The sequence below is a fragment of the Heptranchias perlo genome, chromosome 12 (assembly GCF_035084215.1).
Source record: "Heptranchias perlo isolate sHepPer1 chromosome 12, sHepPer1.hap1, whole genome shotgun sequence".
NCBI lineage: Eukaryota > Metazoa > Chordata > Chondrichthyes > Hexanchiformes > Hexanchidae > Heptranchias > Heptranchias perlo.
The window spans coordinates 36,337,692-36,358,493 of NC_090336.1; positions in this window are offsets into that span (position 1 = coordinate 36,337,692).

A 20,802-nucleotide genomic window follows, 5' to 3' on the forward strand; every position below is an offset into this window, starting at 1 on the left:
AGGAAAACTACTCCAAACTGGCAAGAACTAGGATTATGCAAGTGTGGGGAAAATAAAACCATGACTTCTAGTTGCCTACACCTTGCACGATAGTAAGTAATTAAATTACTACCTCTCTAACTTATTTGCATTGGTGCATTTTTTTGTGCATTTTCCTGCATTTCTTCTTTGGCCTGCTCATAGCATTGTTCTTTTAGTAATTAAAAAGTTACAAAACCTTGTACAGCAGTATTTGTGCCACAGAGATCGCCCATTCCTTTGGTCACAGAGAATTTGTGGGACAGGAATATGGGAAAAGGGGAGGAAATATCTGAAAAGAGGTAATCTCATTGAGTTCCTAATCTGAACCCTGAGAGGATTATTTTCATTGCATTCACTTGTTTTTATTTTAATCCTTTAATTTCTGTACAAGTGGCTTGTTTTCTTAGGATTCTTTTCCTCCCAGCAATTGACCTGACAGAGATGAGCTAATTCACCCGAGACTGGAGATAAAGCCTGGCACCTTGGTGTAGGGTTTCCAACTCTGATTGGAGGCATTCTTGGAGGGTTGATCACGTGACGTCTGCCAGTGTTTACCTTATAAAGGTTGGGTCCCCTGTAGTTGAGTATTTTTGCTCCTGGTTTTGCGCCAGCAGCTGATGTGAGAAGTTCAGAGAACCAGGAGGTTACCCATGAGCAGGTGATGAAGGGAAACCAAGGGCAGAGCAGAGGTGAAACTGAAAGTGGAGCGATTCCCAGAGGTGGGAAGAATTTTGATTCCACCAGTAACTAATAGTAACTCACTGAAATTGTACCCATAACTAATAGTAATACTGTTGACATTCTCATAACCAACAGTAATACAATAACTCACTGAGTCTGTACATAATAGGTGTAACTCCCCGATGTCCTACCTGTAACTAGTAGTAATCCTATAACCTGCTGATATTCACCCTGAAACTACAGCCAGAGTCCCTTTGCACTGCATAAGGTGCAGTCGGGTTCCCCAATCGATGCCACTTTTAATAGACCTGATCTCTCTCCCTATCTCCTTAGACTCAGGTTCAGTGTGAAGTTGACAACTCTGAACTGGGAGCCTGAGTCAGTGCTGATCTGTACTTGGTCTTCACATATCAAAACCAGCCAGCACAGACTGACCTGAACGAAACCAAACGATTGCACAAAGCGCAGCGGGCTAGGTGTTTGAAGCACTTCTCACAGGCATACGAAATAGGAGCAGGAGTAGGCCATACAGCCCCTGGAGCCTGCTCCGCCATTCAATAAGATCATGGCTGATCTACCTCAACTCCACTTTCCTGCCATATCCCTTGATTCCCTTAGTGTCCAAAAACCTATCGATCTCAGTTTTGAATATACATTGACCTAAAGTCAGCTCAGCACCAACATTTCTAAACCACTTCCTGGGCTCAGCTTCAATAGAGAAGAGTTTTCATAGAATTATAGAAATTACAGCTCTGAACCCCAATCCCCTCAGTCCTCAGCCTCCCTTTTGCTCCCCACCCACGACTCCCAAATGTTCCCAGCACACCAGCCTGTACTGGCTCTTTCTGTTGATGGCAGCCGGTGACATCACGGAGCAGAGGTGGGGGAGGGGGGCACGATACTGCGGCAGGAAATTTAAAGGGCGAAGATCTCCCATGATGCTGGCATCAGGGCCCTGGAAATCCATGCTCTATTCTGGGAGGGTTGGCACCCCTACCTTGGTCTAAAGTCTACATTGGGTAGTGCAGTTATCGAGTGAGCCATTGAAATTGCTGCTATTCAAATATGAAGTGTCAAAGTTAGGTCTTTGAACTATAGTTGGTAATATGAGGGGAGAAAATTGGAGGAAGAGGAACCCATAAAAATTAAATATGATCAATGTTGTGGAATGAAGGTTTTTGTTGGCAGTTAATGCTGTACTAACTTTGAACATAAGAAATAGGAGCAGGATTCGGCCATACGGCCCCTCGAGCCTGCTCCGCCATTCAATAAGATCATGGCTGATCTTCGACCTCAACTCCACTTTCCTGCCCGATCTCCATATCCCTTGATTCCCCTAAAGTCCAAAAATCTATTGATCTCAGTCTTGAATATATTCAATAACTCAGCATCCACAGCCCTCTGGGGTAGAGTATTCCAAAGACCAGGATGTTTAAGGAGAGCTGGGGAGAAAATTGGAGAGTAGAAAAAAACACTACAATACCCAGAATATAAGATGTGGTGGATTATTGGAGATAACACTGCTTTACATATTAGGAACATAGGAACAGGAGTAGGCCATTCAGCCCCTCATGCCTGCTCCACCATTTGATAAGATCATGGCTGATCTGTGATCTAACTCCATATACCTGCCTTTGGCCAATATCCCTTAATACCTTTGGTTGCCAAGAAGTGATCTATCTCGGATTTAAATTTAGCAATTGAGCTAGTATCAATTACCATTTGAGGAAGAGAGTTCCAAACTTCTACCACCCTTTGTGTGTAGAAATGTCTTCTAATCTCACTCCTGAAAGGTCTGGCTCTAATTTTTAGACTGTGCCCCCTACTCCTAGAATCCCCAACCAGCGGAAATAGTTTCTCTCTATCCACCCTATCTGTTCCCCTTCATATCTTATAAACTTTGATCAGATCACCCCTTAACCTTCAAAACTCCAGAGAATACAACCCCAATTTGTGTAATCTCTCCTCGTAACTTAACCCTTGAAGTCCAGGTATCATTTTAGTAAACCTACGCTGCACTCCCTCCAAGGCCAATATGTCCTTCCGAAGGTACGGTGCCCAGAACTGCTCACAGTACTCCAGGTGCGGTCTAACCAGGGTTTTGTATAGCTACAGCATAACTTCTGCCCTCTTGTCCTCTAGATATAAAGGCCAGCATTCCATTAGCCTTCTTGATTATTTTCTGCACCTGTTCATGACACTTCAATGATCAATGTACCTGAACCCCTAAGTCCCTTTGGACATCCACTGTTTTTAACATTTTACCATTTAGAAAGTACCCTGTTCTATCCTTTTTTGATCCAAAGTGGGGCTATCTATTATCCATCTATTATTAGACAACAATCTCACTTTCAGAGTAGAAATAATAATTATATAAATTGCTCTTGCAGTTTGATGTCACCTTAATCTCTCAGCACAATTACTGCTAAATAATTACTCCTAGATGTCAGTTCTCCATTTAATGACTTGTGGGGCTTTAATGGTTTATGAGCAGGTGGAGTTAATAAGAGGGGCAATTAGATTTGTTCTGTTGCCTCGCCCACAATTAACGTTAATTCTTACCTACTGTGTCAGTTGGGGAACAGTTTCCAAAGATATATTTCTAACTGCAGCGGGGGTTTAAGTTCTTTGCTTGTTTATCAGATATATTCCAAATTTGGAAGTTTTTGTTTCCAAGAACTACATCTGCACAGGAATACGCATGAATTTCAGGAAAACCACAATACAAATACTGAAAGAAAGGAAGGAAATAGAGCAGGATTTCACTGCAGTGAAAAATCAGTGTGTGAGTGCTCATTGTTTTTTAAAATTTTTATTAAGTAGAAAGCTCAAACTACAATGCGTCAAGACCTGACTGAATTGTTTTTGCAATCTCACGCTTTCGGCAGTTTGAAGTCTCAACAGAATTATTTTAAAGCAAAGGAATGAAGTAGTTTACATGTTTAGTCTTTGTATAATTGTTTGAGTAGGATTGTATCATCTATTAATTATTATGGATTGTTTCTCTAAGTTGCTCTTTGAAACGCAGAGCTACTTTTCCAAATAGGTAATTTGTTTACAAAATAGTGCGACATGTAAGACAGGAGATTACTCCCAGTTAACTCGATAGTCGTTTCTTTTCCTGCTCCCATTTGAAACTCGAATGTTTCAGTTGAAGTTCTACCAACCTCCCAGTTGAACCTAGTATTGTGCTACCTCTATGTTCTGTTCCACCCTGATGTGGGACAATTGTTATAGATAACGGTTGAGAAGGAATTGGTTCTGGAAAAATAGAACTCTGGCGAATATGTCACTGCACCCTGATGGTATTGAAGGAAGTCAGAGAGGAAATAGCAAAGATCCTGACAAATTTTTCGGTCCTCCCTAGATATGTTAATTGTGCTGTAGGACTGGGGTGTAGCCATTGTAACACACTTGTTCAAGAAGGAAACGCAGGATAAACTGGGTAACTATACAGTCAGCATCTGTGGAGAAAGAAACAGAGTTAGCGTTTCAGGTCAAAGACCTTTCATCAGTTCTGACCTGAAATGTTAACACTTTTTCTTTCTCCACAGATGCTGCCTGACTTGCTGAACTTCTCCAGCATTTTCTGTTTCTATTTCAGATTTCCAGCATCAGCAGTATTTTGCTTTTAACTATAGTGTCAGCTCAGTTGGTAGCACTATCGCCTCTGAGTCACAAGGTCGTGGATTCGAGTCCTATTCCAGAGACTTGAGCTCAAAATCTTGGCTGATACTAGTGCAGTACTGAGGGAGTGCTGCACTGTCGCAGGTGCTATCTTTCGGATGAGATGTTAAAACCGAGGCCACATCTGCCCTCGTAAGTGGACAGAATAGATCCCATGGCAATATTTCGAAGAAGAATGGGGCGTTCTCCCCAGAGTCCTGGCCAATACTTAACACTCAATGAACACCTAAAAACAGATTATCCGGTCATTATCACATTGCTGTTTGTAGGACCTTGCTATGTACAAATTGGCTGCTGCGTTTCCTACATTATAACAGTGACTAAACTTCAAAAAGTACCTTATTGGCTGTAAATCGCTTTGGGATGTCTTGAGGTCATGAAAAGCGCTATATAAATGCAGGTCTTTATTGGCTAGTTAGTCTGTCAGTTGTGGGAAAACTCTGCGTCTATGATTCAAGATCTCTTGCGCTTTCTTGTGCCCTTGCGCTAGCTCTCTCCACCCTTTCTCGCGCTCCTCTGCTTGCTACCTCTCCATCCTTACTCCACATTGGTGTTGTGGGATCTTGCTGTACTCAAAATCACTGCTGTATTGGCCTACATAACAGTTACTGCCCTACAATTGCATAGCTACAGTATTTCAGATTACACCAAGCCCCATTAATTTGTAGATTGTTAATCCCCATGCATTTTATACAACAGGATTATTTTACCCTGTTGATGTCAATTTAGTTCTGCATAGTCCAGTTTAGCAGGTTAATTATGAAGTTGTGCATTATATGGGGATTAATGCAAATCAGTGGTGATAAAAAGATTAAATCAATTGACGACATTGAATTCAGAATAACTTTTGGTTATTTACCAGGAAGTGAATTGTCATCTAGCCCCATTGCTCTCAGCTCCTTAATCTTTTTTTATTTCAAAATATACTTTATTTCATAAAATTTAAGGATACACACAGTTCAAAGTAAATACACAACTACAATTCAAAACAATACAATACAGATCGTACACACTTCGATCCTGACATTACAATTCAAAACACAGTACATATCTTCTAATACATTCTGTACAACAATAGGTAGGGTGGCCTTTCTCCATAGGTCGCACCTCGCCTCAGTGCGTCCCGCAGTACGTACTCGTGGTCCTTGGAGTGTGCCAGTCGGCAACACTCGGTCGTGGACAGCTCCTTCATCTGGAAGACCAGCAGGTTTCGGGCAGACCAAAGGGCCTCCTTCACCGAGTTGATGCTTTTCCAGCAGCAGGTGATATCTGTCACGGTGTGCATCCTGGGAAACAGCCCGTAGAGCACAGCGTCCTGTGTTACAGAGCTGTTGGGGATGAACAGGGACAGATACCAACGCATCTCTCTCCACACCCTCTGCATGAAGGGGCAGTCCATCAGGAGGTGGACGATGGTCTCGTCCCCGCTGCAGCCTCGAGAGCAGCTCGCAGTAGCGCTGAGATTCCGTGCGTGTAGGAAAGACTGCACTGGAAGGACCCTTTGCATCACCATCCAACCTACATCCTGGTCAGTTCCAGCGACAAGACGATCTGGCACATGGCATTGGCCGTTTGGTTGGCGAACTGCCCTTAATGAAGTGGTTTTACAGAAGCATCTAATGTTCTATCAAGCCTCTTCTAAACGCTTAAACTGCTGATATTTACAAATTGTATCTCCTACTATGGTAAACGTTGCCTCAGCATTATATATTTTTCAATTTAAAATTACAAGTTTGTGTGTTCAAGTTTTTTTTTGTTTTTGTGGGCTATTTGGGTGCATGTTGTGGAGCATATGTCAAGTTTATATCACGATTACCCAGAATTTGCATATATTTAAAGCTGCGGAAACCAACAGATCTTGGTATGCTAATTTAGGATTTATCTATTAGTGACACAACAGTGCAAAGAACAGTCCTTTGCAAACCTCCTAGGCCTGTTAAATTCACACCGGACAAACCATCGAGTATACAAGTGCAACAGGAACCAAGTTGCCTGAGCTTCATGGGCATTGCCAGGACTTGCAGGTCACAGCTGACCCATGGGCTGTAGTTTGGACATCCTGTCTTAATTTGTTTAATGTGCCAGGAAGCCAAGAACACTCTGTTGAATGCAACATTAGCTGGTTACTGTATCTGCCAGCAACAAACATTGGGCTCACTGGCACTTCGCAAGTACTAGGAGGCAGAATGCCAGAGTGTTAAACTCTAATTTAAAAGAGAAGAAACTCAATTTGAAAAGAATTTTAATGCATGGGTTCTGCTTACCGTAATAGGAGATACATTGTTGTAAATACTGGTACTTTATACACACACACAAAATCAGTATCGTTAGCAGTCACTTAACACTTAGCTGCCTGAAATGGATATGCGGAAAGTCAGATTAGATCCCTGGTGTTAACGACAATTTTCATTTACATAGCACCTTTTTAATGAGGAAAAATGTCCTAAATTGCTTCACAGAAGTGTAATCAGACAAAAATCAACACCGAGCCAAAGAAGGAGATATTAGATGGGGTGACCAAAAGCTTGGTCAAAGAGGAGAGTCTTAAAGTAAGAGGCAGCTGGAGTTTTAGAGAAGGAATTCCATAGGGTCTAGACGGCTGAAGGCAAGTCCACCAATGGTGGGGTGAAGGAACTGGGGGATGCACAAGAGGGCAGAGTTTGAGGAATGCAGAGATCTTAGAGGATTGTAGGGCTGGAGGTTAGTGGAAGGGAGGGGTAAGGCCATGAAGGGATTTAAACACGAGGATGAGAATTTTAAATTTGATGCATTGGGGGACTGGAAGCCAATCTAGGTCAGAGAGTACAGGGGTGATGGGTGAGAAGGATTTGGTGTGGGATAGGATCTGGGAAGCAGAGTTTTGGATTAGCTGAAGTTTATGGAGGATGGAGAATGGGAGGCCGGCCAGGAAAGTATGGAATCGTCGAGTCTTGAGGTGACAAAAAGTACGGATGAGGGTTTCAGCAGCAGATGAACTGAGGCAGGCGATGTTATGGAGGTGGAATAGGTGGTCTTTGTGAGGGAGAGGATGTGGAGTCGGAAGGTCAGCTCAGGGTCAAATAGGTGGTCTTTGTGAGGGAGAGGATGTGGAGTCGGAAGGTCAGCTCAGGGTCAAATATCAGCCAAGGTTGTGAATAATCTGGTTCACCCTGAGCCAGTGGCCAGGTAGGGAGATGGAATCAGTGGTGAGAGCATGAAATTTGTGCCAAGGGCCAAAAAACTATGGCTCTGGTCTTTTCAGTGTTTAACTGGAGGAAAATGAGGCTTTCCAGGACCAGCAGTCTGCTAACCCAATAAATGGGAGCTATTAACAACTGAGGAACACCAAGCCATTTTAAAAACAGTTTATTCCTGAGTGTTCTAAACAAAAGCACTTAGAGTATTTTTAAAATATTTATTATATTGAAGTTGAGATATCCCAAATTCTTGGAAATGCTGCAGAATCTACATTTTTATGCCACAAAATTTGGTTGACCTTGGTGCAGAATTTGGCTATGACATGCTCCAGGATCCTAGGGGTTAATTTATTGTTTGTGAATCACTTGACGTGACGAGGCGCTATATAAATGCAAGTCTCAAATCTTTTGATTCAAAGTGATACTGTGTTTACTTTAGTTATAAAATATTAATCACAGTGACGTTTCCTCCTCCCCTCCCTCTTTCTAAACTTTAGGGCTTGAGCTTTTCAACTCCATTCCTCACGACTCATCCCTTTAAATTTGAGACCTTCTCTCCAGCTCCTGTAATGTTTTTGTTTGTGGCATGGTGACCAGAATTAAGTGTCATTGCTCACAATGAGTCAGAATATGGTATGTTTTAGAACAATAGGGGTAATAACAATCTTTAGGGAAAGTGTTGCAGGAAGTACATGTGACACTTGATAGAAGTGAGTGCTATACACAAGACTAATGTATAGTGGATCTGCCATCATGTTCCTGTCAGGAAGTTGGAAAAAATGATGCATCAGAAAGTGCACATGCAGCACTGTTGGTGATGGCAAGTGAGAGGAAGTGGTGTTTAGGAGGCAGAGTTAGTATGGTGAATGTACAAAGCAATAGTTATGATCAGACTCACTTCAATCAATACAACTTATATCAGCGTAATCATGTGAAAACAATGAACGTGCTGAGCTATCTCACTTCCATTGGTCATCCTGTTTTGACTTAAACAGAGCAACTCCTTTTACATCCTGATATTCTCAGCCTGTCTGTCCTTGGGCTTCTTTGCCTCAACTGCCCCTTCTTTTGGAAAAGCTAGATTACTTTTTTTAGGTGTATGTTCTACTTTATTCCCAATTATTTACAATGGGTGTGAGGTATTAATTTTGGAGAAAAGCCACCAAAATGCTGGCTTTTACAGTATGAGGAAACAAGCTCAAGGCCACTTCATGAGCATCTTAATCACCCACCATCTCAGACCCCCTTTTTACACTTGTGGTAATACGCAAAATTTTAAAATAGTTTCTCTTTTTTTCCCAAATCCTTCTCTGGAAAAATGGCCAAAAGCCTAGAAACCTGATGTGTGTGTATGTATGTGTGTGTGTGTGGTGGGGGGGTGGGCTGGGGGGGCGGGGGGAGGAGGTGTGGTCAGTTGGAGAAAGAGAATAGTTTGGAGATGGGAAGTGTGCAGTTAAAAATGGGTTTATGGGGAGGTAGTGCGCAATCGGTAGGGAGTGGGAGAATTGTTGGAGATGGAGTGTAGGATGGGAGACAGTAAAGGTAGCAATTTGAAATAAATATAAACTGAGAAGAATACGTTTGATGGATGAATGGATGAATACGCAGGTCTGGAGAGAGGAGGAACTAAGTGAATGTAAGGAGCCATGGACATGCTTAGAGTGGGCAAGGTCAAAGATGACACGGGCAGGCATGCAACAGTGGAGAGACAGCAAGTAGTCAGAATTTTTTTTATAATAAAATAACCTATGGTGGGCTGGTAATTAACAACCAAAAGCTCACAAAATGGATTTTTGCCAAATTAAAGGAATAAAATGTTACTTTAGCACGCTGGCAGGTATTGGCAGAGTTAGTTAGTTAAATAAATATTAGAGCTCAGTGGGCCTGGCCAGCAGACATCCCCAGTGTCTGTGAATGAAATAAATAATATCTGAGCCAATGAATGAAATAAATAATATTGGAGTTCAGTGGTTTAAACCAGTGGGCATCCCCAGCGTTCATAAATAAATGAAATCAGCAAAGAGCAGGACAAACCAGCAGACGTCACGGTCAATGAACTAAATAATTCGTATCGATGTTGTGGGCTGGAAGAATTTATAATGGTTGTTTGGAAATGCTACAGCGCTACCTAGTGTTGGATGGCCTGAAAGGTAAGTAATGAAAGATTCAGTTTTTAAAGCATTTCCAGGTGTGCAAAAATTGTGACAGGCATAAGAAAATCATGACTGGAAGTAATGGTGGCAAAACAGGAGCTGAGTGCAGACACGTCACTTTTAATATGTCACTGCATCTCCCAGGGAGATGTCCATGGTTAATTGGAACATGTTATAAGGGTGTTGTTATGCCAAGCAGCATTACTTATCATTGGAATGACGCTGGGATCTGGCAGCACTGGGTAGGGGGCCTGGCAATACTGGAATGGAGCCTCAGAGACTAGCAGTACCTTGAGAATCTTGGAACACTGGAGTAGGTCCTGGGATATGGGTGAATTTAGGATGGACGTCAGTGTCTGGGAACATATATGGGCAGTCCTTGGATACGAGAGCACTGAATTTGGGGTCTATGTTTGTGGTCACTTAGAGGTTCCTGGGATCAGGGAGTTAAGGAGGGAAGACTATGGAGGGGGTCCTGGGACTCAACGGGACAAGGGAATGGGTTTTGGAGTGTGGGGGCAGGGTGGTGGGTGGGATTGCTAGACCCTGGCATTATTGGAGGGAGAACAGGATAATTGGACTCAAAATGCCTTTGGAGGAGAGAGGCCCTATCGTGCCATCAGCCTCGTCCCCCAACCTGGCCGCACCTTTTGTGCCTTCTGGTATATCCCCATTGCTTTCTTCGTTGTCAGTGATTCCTCTCTTTATGTTCCTGCATTAAAGCATTTAAGGATAAAATTAATAGAACATCACAGGTTGGGAGTGCGCAATTTCCCAATATGTGCTCCTGCCATGTGCCAGGAACATTGGATTGATACTTGAAAAGATGCAGTAATGTTCTGCGTGTTATAAGGTGATGGTACAGTGGTTTAAATCTTATTACAGCACAGATAGTTTTAGTGCTCCATTGCTACCTTTCCTGTCTTAACATGTTCTAATATATCAATTGGTTGAAAACAGGCATTTAGACTTAGTTTCCAGCCAGTCAAAACCCACATTTTTGATGATTGCTTCCACTTCAAAATGGATGGCAGCAATGAGGAGAAAGAAGTAAATGGGTAAAACAAATTTCATTTAAAGAGAATTGGGTAGAAAAATGTAAAATTAAAGTTTAAATAAAATGGAAGAGGGAAAATGTGGGAGGAGTGAATGGGAGGGTAATTTGGAAGACTGGATGAGCAGAATTGTATTTTGAGTGTTTATGAAGTTCAGTGCTTATTACAATAATAAAGCTGCTGCTAATAGTTGAGTAGTTTTGTTGCTGTAATTTTTATTTCAATGTTAGTGCAGGAGCTGAAAAAGACAAAACCAGGAAGATGGTCACTACCATGGACCTGTTATCAGCTTAAGCGTTAAATAGCTAAGATTTTAATTATGGTATATGACTCCTTTTTAAAATACCAGCTTGAGCTAAAAAGCTAAAGTTGCAAGTATGACGTATGCTAAATTAATGGAAATTCTCTCAATTTGTGATTGTGATGGTTTTACAAATTACCATGATAGAATATTAATTTGCTGAACTCGGAAGTTAAAATTATTTCATCCGCTGTACACTATGATTGCTGTAGGAAGCAGGTTGGTGGCTGAACTACTGTACATACAGGGTGATCCACATACAAGATGATCAACTTTCTAGCCAAAAAAGACACATACATAAACTCTGACACAACCTCAGGTTACCTAGTCAGTCATCATGGCTCCCCAGAGAGCAGGAAGTTTTATTTTAATGACCCTGATGGGCAGCAGGAGACTGGGAGGTGGGGAGAGGGGAATGAGCACCTGGAGTTGCAAAAAGAGATGATCAAGGGTGCCCAAGTGAGGTGATCAGTACAAGTGAGTCCACATTACACAGGAGAGTAGGGACTGGGGCAGGAGCAGGTGATTGCAGTACCATCCCCCACAATAACTTGCATATAAACCAGTCTTCCTTACTTTAACCCCTAGTCTAATATGTGAGGATGTGTTGCTTATTTACTAGCCCTTACTACACAGTCACTATTAAATTCATTGCTGTCCCCGCACTGCTATTTCTATTTCTACCACATGATGGGGATCTTGCATTACTTATACATCAGGATCATTGCAACTTTTACCAATATTTCCCCTCTGTTGTTGGTCCAGTGGCTGTGCAGTGCCTGGGTGTGGGCAAATCTAATTACTTCAGGTTATAAAGGGATATTGCCGTAACGTTTATCATAACCCATTTCTGATGTTGGGGGTTGCAGTTGCTAATGAACTATCATGTTGAATTGGTTACCGACAGAACCCATCACCCACGTGCTATATTATGGGTGGGATTTTCTCAGTACTTCATTGCTGAGTGTTGCTATCAATGATGATGGTGCTTACTGTCGAACACCTTCCTCTAACCAGGAGAGGAGGATTGGCTGCCATCAGTGCTGCTCCATGATTGGCCAACAGGATGGCATGGCCCACATATCTGGCCAAGAGGGGAGGAAATGTTCCCTGGTGAGAAACTGCTATTTTGTATATTGGGGTCAATTGACAGTCCTGCTCAAGGTGCTGGACCACCCTGATCACCACTCAGGTTGCTTTTTGTTTATATTTGCACATATCTTTTATTTGTTTTTGTTGTAACATTCTTTCGATTAAGGGAAATGGGTCAAAGGCAGGTATATGGAGCTAGATCACAGATCAGCCATGATCTTATCAAATGGCGGAGCAGGCACGAGGGCTGAATGGCCTACTCCTGTTCCTAGAGAAAATTACCAATATTTTTAAAAACTAATTTTCAATGTAAACATGCTGAATTGAAGAATATTAACCATGGGTTATATCACCCGGCTTGCAGCTCTCTGGTCTGGACTTGAAATTACTTAAAATATGGTGTTGGGTGGGGGGACGGAGTGGGGGGGGGGGTAGAGGGCGGGAGGAGAGAGTCCATTTTTTTTAATGTTGTATAAACATTACAGCATTTAAAAATACAAACAATTCTGTTTTCCTACAAATGTAACCACTTTTGTCCTAAGAATATTTGTTTGGTGCTGCTTAACTTCTTTTCCTATATATTCTGTTAGTTGTGTTTGATGAGGAGACAAATGTAAACCCCTCATGTGATCTAGCAACTGCAGCATAATACGTTGTTAAGACAGCCCAGCCTTTATATGGGGTTAAAATTGCACCTGGATCACAGCCTCATTCAATCCACATTAGAGTTTGAAAAAAATTTTAAAATATTTTTTGGAAACTACATCAGCTTACATATTTGGTTGAATCATCGTACATTCTGTTCAGATAGTATTTACGGGATGTACAATGATGCATTGAATTTTTTGACATTGTTATACATATTTGGATGATTTTGTACAGTGAGCGGATTGAAAGTTTGTTGGCTGTAGCTTAGGACAGTTGGGAGAGAGGGGTTATTCCACATTTCTTCTAGAGATTCCTAATTTATGGAAGGTGATTGTAACATTTTCAACCTAAATTTGACATTCTTCAGCAGAATTCACCAGTGCCAAACACCATTAATCTGGTGTGATCAGATGCTTTTGTTTTAGTAACACAATGCAATGTAACCTAAAACTACTGTAGTGTAATTTCTGTATTGGTTCTATCCCCCACCCCACTATTTTATCCCTTTTCTTGCTATCGTGTGCTTCTAACAGCACCAGCTGCTCTTCATTACCTTGGCAAAGTATCCAGTCTTCATGTGTGACAGTGAATGGCAGCATGCTATTCAGTTATGGAGGACATTAATGCCACACCCAATCCTATCTTCATGTAACATCCACCCATGCACATTTTCAGCTCAGTTCACTGGATAACAGTCCTCATCATTGAGCACTGAAGTAAATTGCGGTGTCTCCTATTGCTGTCTTGCTGAGATCAGCTAATTTATGCATAGACTGGGAATTGAACCTCGTACCACCTAGTGCAGAACTGAGCCATAAGGACATTTTTCAGCAAAGCTGCTTGAGTAGTGTAGGGAAGGGTACCTAGGACTCATGGGATCACGATCCAGCATGAAAGGAGAAGGGGAAAGAAAATTGGGAAAGAGAGAAATGAAATAGAATATAATAAACTGTTTATACCTGAATACCACGGGGCTAGTTTTTAAAAACTGCTCATTTTTCTAGGTATAAATGCAAGAGTGGGTGGCATGCAGCAATAACTTTTGCCTCAATCATTACTCCTATAGGCACTCCATTGGCTGAACACTAGCCCTGCCCTGAGCCGCCTGCTGACTAATAAAAATGCCCAGGCAGGAGTGCACTTTGCAAAGAAACATGGAGTGGGTGGAGGTGTATAGGATCAGCACAAATCATCCAAAGGAGAAAACATGGTGGTGGGAGGTAGCATTTGGGTGGGAACCTAAGACTAGAGAAGGCAAAAAGTGTAAAAAAGGTTTTGATAGTGACATGAGTGTGATTAGAAGATCAATATATTGGTCAGGACAATCCAAATTGTAATGAGTCCATGAAGCTATGTGCAGGACCATTGACATTGTGTTACGTGGTGGAATGGTTTATGTATTTTACATCAATTTATAATTGAGGTACTCTAGAGTTGTAAAACAATCCAGCCCTGATTAAGACAGGGTGATACTCTGTGTGATGTTTCTGAAGGTGATCAATTAAATAACAATTGACAACAGTTGGTCTATCCAAATAGTCCCAATAGTTTATCAAGGACGAAAATGTAGGTTAGTTTAAAAATCAACATAGGAATAGGGGTAGGCCATTCAGTCCCTCCGGCCTGCTCTGCCATTCAATTAGATCATGGCTGGTCTGCACCTCAACTCCTTGATATCCTTACCTAACAAAATCTATCTATCTTAGTCTTGAAAGCTTCAATTATCCTAATGTCTACAGCCTTTTGGGGGAAGAGTTCCAAATTTCTACTACCCTTTCTGTGAAAAAGTGCTTCCTGATTTAACTCCTGAATGGCTTAGCTCTAATTTTAAGATTATGCCATCTTGTTCTTAATTCCCCCATCAGAGGAAATAGTTTCTCCGTATTGACCCTATCAAATCCTCTTAACATTTTAAACACCTCGATCAGATCACCCCTCAATCTGCTATACTGAAGAGAATACAAAAACAACTTGTATTGTGCATTTAACATAGTAAAATGTCCCAAGGCGTTTCACTAGAGTTGCCAACACTCCAGGATTGTCCTGGAGTCTCCAGGAATTGAAGATTAATCTCCAAGACGCTGCTGAGAGCAACCCCAGGAGAAAAATCACAGGAGCATTAAAAGATGTTTCTCATTGAAGAATTTTGTTTATTAGTTATAAAAAATATTGGGAGTTGGGAATAAGGCTGCTTGACAGTCTAGAATCATCCAATTGAGTCATGAAGAATCTGTTCGCTTTCCAATTGGTGTGGGAAGGCGGTGCACCGTGACGATAGACGTGTTGGGCGACCAATGGCGGGAGCGTGGCGGTCATGTGATGAAACCTCCAGGAATACATCCAACCAGACTTGGCAACCCTATGCTTCACAGGAACATAAGCAGACAAAAAAATTGAGAGCCAAAAAAGGAAACATTAAGGCAGGTGACCAAAATCTTGGTTAAAGAGTTAGGTTTTAATGAGCCTTAAAGGATGTGAGAGCGGGGAGGTGTAGGGAGGGAATTCTAAAGCTTAGCGCATTGACAACTGAAGGCACAGCCGCCAATGGTGGGGCAAAGGAAGTCGGTGATGCACAAGAGGCCAGAATTGGAGGAACACAGACTTCTCGAAGGGATGTAGGGCTGGAGGAGGTTACAGAGATAGGGACTCGCTCATTTTAAATCTGTATGCCACTTACAAGGTGCTCCTGGTCTCTGCTGTCTGTGTAGTGAGAGCTCAAACCTTTGCTTGTCGATTTTCTAATGATCAAATATTGACTATCCTTCCTGGGGAAATGAAGTGTAGGTTGTTTGGGGCCGAGTTGAAAAATTAGAATCGAATCAATGCTCCATGGCGGACTTTGATACTTGGCCAGGCAAACCCGCAGTACTCCAGGGCACTGTTGATAGACTACATATCCTGGCTGATAAATGGGACCTGGTCATTGGGGGTTGGGATTCTTCTCACTTGTGGCTCTGTATTGCCATTAATGTTTGAATATCTCCCTAGTTTCTTGACAACCAGAACTGAATACAATACTTAACATGTGCACTGTAACATTTGATCGTGACCTTCTTTGATTTATATTCTATTGTTTTGGCTATTGTAGTTCAACATTTTATTGGCTTTGTTGATTACTGCTCTACATTAGTGGTGTAGTGTTGAATCTACTAAGACTCCTAAATCTCTTTCAGCCTCATCCTGAATGATGTCAACACTATTCATATCTCTTTTTCCTTCCTATTTGCATCACTTTACACTTGTCTGCATTAAATTTTGTCTGTCCACTTACATATTTTGTCCAACTCATGCTGTAATTTCTAAACTGCCTCCTCTGGTTCCACCACCCCTCATTTTGGTTTTATCTACAAATTTGACCATTTTGCATTGAGTTTCTCAATCCAGGTGATTTATGTAAATTAGAAAAATGTTTTCCCTGAGGCATGCCACTCAGTATCCCCCCTCACCCACCCACTCCGATATAACTTCTGTAATGTGCGTTTGTTGTTCATTAACCTTCAATCAGTTTCTTATCCATTCCCAAAATTCACTCTGAATCCCCACAGCTTTGTGTTTAACTAGTGGCCTTTATCTAGTGGAACTTTATCAAAAGCCTATTGGTAGTCAACATGCACTTAATCGTAGGGCTTTCTACAGTCCATTCGAATTGCCATTTCTTCAGAGAAGTCGAGGAGGTTGAATAAGCAACATCTTTCTCTTTTGAATCCATATTTACTGTTTACTAGGTTACCATTGTGCAGATAATCCCCATGTTTACTCTCAATTAATTCCATTATTTTACACTTAATAGAAGACTAATGGGTTATTTGTTGTCTGTTGTTACCCTTTCTCTAATCTACTGGTACCTCTTCAGTGTCCATTGACTCCCTCATAATGGTTGCCAGTGCCTCACAAATCTCTTCACTAGTCTCTCTCAGAAATTTTGGAATAAAAAGTACCTAGCCCTGGAGCTTTAATTGTTTTGAGCCCTTTTAGCCTTTCAAGCACTTCGATCTTACTTACATTGAAGTATTCTATTTTTCTTAGTATAGCTCAAAGCACGATCATGTAATCACACTTTTATATGTTTTATATCCAAAATGTTATTACATAAATCAATTTGTACAATAAGATGGATTCTTTGCTTTTGCTCTTTAACCTATTCAAATTGTCCAGATTGTGACTCAACAAATACCCCATTACAGATAGCTGAGATATGTGAAGACTGATTCAATTCAGTGGAGCAGTACTGTGGGGTTCTCTTTGTATTTGTAAGATACAGCCCATATGCAACCCACTATATATCAACTTATTTAGTATTTAGAAACTCTTTCCTCTGGTGGGGGAATCAAGAACAAGATGGCATAATCTCTGTTGGTACAGACAAGCTAGAGAAGGTAGAGTGCTGTGGAGGAGCTCATATGGATGAGTGCTTCTAGCATTCTTCACACTATCCCAGAAAAAAGCTTCCACGTGGCTCTTGTCATTATTCATTTCATTGTTCACTGCTAACTGTTCAAGTTTTTGGGTTTGGATTTAATGCAAGTGATAAAAAAGGTAATTTTTCCCAAATGGATGACCTCTTTCCTAGGAGCGTGCAAATATGGTTTTGGCATGTTGCTCTGGAATGTGGAGTATGGGTGAAGCTAACAGATTGCTCCCAGAAGAGCAGAGGCAGGAAAATACGGGATAAAACAGTCATTATGTACTGGTATTAATTCCTAATTTAATAGCAACAAAATACATGGCAGCTAAATTGGAAAACTTTATTTACACAAATTATAATTTTATGTTGTCATGGAAATGTTGAAGCTTTGTAATTTTATAATGGCACTTTTCCATTTGTTACAATAATTAATTTGACCATTTTGGAAAAAATCTCCTTTGTTTCCATAACCTGTAGCATAGCAACTTTCTACTTGCTTCTGGGATGCTTTTTAAATATATTTCACTACCTTTTTTAAAAAAAACGATTCCATTCCCCTGAATTGTCTTTTAAGTAGCAAATAGATAGTTTTGTTGTGCACACGCCTATGCTGGTGAGTAGGAATCAGGATAGTCCTATAACTATCTAAACAGTTATCAGAGAAATGGTGATGGGACATGTGTGCTATAGTGAATGTGTCTCAATAATGTGCACTTTTATGGATACATTTCTTGTAATTGGGAGGTTTAAAGTTGCATGTTTTTAAAGCTTGTGATCACTAGAACTGTCAATGGCCTAAAAAAAGATGTTCAATACTGAAAGGGGTCTGAAAAATTAGCACAATGTATTTCAATATTTTACATTAACAAGGGTAATTGGTACCTACAGAGCTTAATCAAACTTGGTAAGGTGTATCGGGGTATATTTTAATATCATATTATGGGATTAAGTGCTGGTTTTACATTATGGAATAGTAAAAATCAAAACCTGGAGCTATCATTACTTTGATTATAAACTTGCTAATTTTGTTTTAATTTAATTTTGTTTCAATTTGAGTGGAAAATAAATTGGTTTCTATCACAATTGTATTGAATATCTTTGTAACTTAAATGCTACAAGCTTCAGTTTTTTTTATATAAAAAAATAAAAACTTTGAGCATATTCAACTGATTCTGAATTGGTCTGAGTTCCACTGTTGACTTTGAACATGTTACTGCCGTAACCATTTCAATAAAGACATTTCACTATTGTAAATTTTGAAGTTCTGTTGTGAAAACCTGTCCTCCAGATAGATGCTCACCTGGTTGGTTCCAGGTTTGGCATTGCTGTCAGGTGTGCGACAACGAGCTGAGCCTGGGTGCTTTCCCATCGGGAGGGACAGAGATAAAATTGGCAAGTGAACCTTCCCATAATTTGCTCCCATACCATCTCTTGTGCAGTTCAAAAGCACCATTGGGAAAAGCTTTGGAATAAATCATTTCTCCAGCAATGATGTATGACATTGGAAAATCAAATTCAAAACTGTTGAAATGGAAGTGATAGATTTGCAGTGCAAATATGGTTTCTGCTAGTGAGAGACAAACTGATCTGATCTCCAGATTGCTCACTAGCATAATATCATCTTGTACTTATGTGATCTTATCAGGCTTTGACTGTATAACCTTGTACTGATGAAGTAATTCTAATTTAAATTGATTTGTTATTTAAGAATTTCATGTGAAACATATGGGGTCATTAAGATCTCCAACTCATTGTCCTGGTTGAGAGCCAGCCTCCTTAAAAGGAACACAAGGGGACTATGAGCTCCAATAGTTAGAAAAAAACTTAACATTTTCTTCCCCTTTTTTCTGGCCATGTTCTTCACTTTTCTCTTGAAGGCCTTGACTCTTTGCTGAGGAGCAGCTCCATGGTACCAGGCGCCTTCCAAGGCATAGTCTAAGTGCCCATGCTTTACATGTGATCCTAGTCAGGGAATGTTTACAATATGTTCAACCAAGGGGGATATCACAGCCAAACTCTTGGGAAATTTTACTATGTTAAAAGCGCTATATAAATGCAACTTGTTGTACTCATTGACTCTCATGCTTGCACTTTCAGCAGCCTGCTATTGACAAGGAGTGAGAGCCAATTTTTTTTTCCTTTTTACCTTCTCCTCAACCCAGGAGGCCAATTATAATGCTCCTTTTGCCACACTTAATGAAGGTTAACTTAGGACCAGACGGGGGACCAAACTTGGAATTTGACTACACTTTGCCTTAACCATCTGAGCCACTGGGGAGCCTTGACTATATTTTGTTTAATATAAGTACATTATAGTTTGTATTGCCTTTTCACGTAGAATTACATAGAATTTAAAGCACAGAAGTAGGCCATTCAGCCCAACAGGTCCATGCCAGTGCTTATGCACCACACGACCCTCCTCCCCCCATACTTCATCTAACCCTATCAATATATCCTTCTATTCCTTTCTCACTCATGTGTTTATCTAGCTTCCCCTTAAATCTATGCTGGTCGCCTGGTAGCGAGTTCCACATTCTAACCACTCTCTGGGTAAAGACATTTCTCCTGAATTCCCTATTGGATTTATTAGTGCCTATCTTATATTTATGGCCTCTAGTTCTGGTCTCCCCTGCAAGTGGATCCATCTTCTCTACGTCTACCCTATCAAACCCTTTCATAATCTTAAAGACCTCTATCAGGTCACCCCTCAGTTTTCTCTTTTCTAAAGAAAAGAGCCCAGCCTGCTCAATCTTTCCTGATAGATATAACCTCTCAGTTCTGGTATCATCCTAGTAATCTTTTTTGTATCTTCTCTAGTGCCTCTATATCCTTTTTATAATATGGAGACCAGAACTGTTGAAACAGTATTCCAAGTGTGGTCAAACCAAGGTTCTATACAAGTTTATCATAACTTCTCTGCTTTTCAATTCTGTCCCTCTAGAAATGAACCCCAGTGCTTGGTTTGCATTTTTATGGCCTTATTAACCTGCATCACTACTTTTTAGTGATTTGTTTAGGGGTTTAAACTAACTTGGCAGGGGGATGGGAACCTGAGAGGAGATTCAGAGGGGAGAGTAACAAAGCTGGAAGTGGAAGGCAGAAAAGTAGTAAGTGAAATTGGAAGGCAGCGGAAACAAAGACCAGCGGTAAATAAGGTCAAAATAGGAAAAAATGTTTAAAAGGCAAAATTAAAGGCACTTTATCTGAATGCACGCAGCATTCGCAACAAGGTAGATGAATTGACGACACATATAGAAGTAAATGGGTATGATCTAATTGCCATTATGGAGACGTGGCTGCAGGGTGACCAAGGCTGGGAACTGAATATTCAAGGATATTCGACATTTAGAAAAGACAGGCAAAAAGGAAAAGGAGGTGGGGTAGTGTTGTTAATAAAGGATGAGATCGGTACAATAGTGAGAAAGGATCTTGGCTCAGAAGATCAAGATGTAGAATCAGTTTGGGTGGAGCTAAGAAACAGCAAGGGGCAGAAAACATTGGTGGGAGTTGTTTATAGGCCACCAAACAGTAGTGGTAATGTAGGGCACGGTATAAAGCAGGAAATTAGAAGTGCATGTAACAA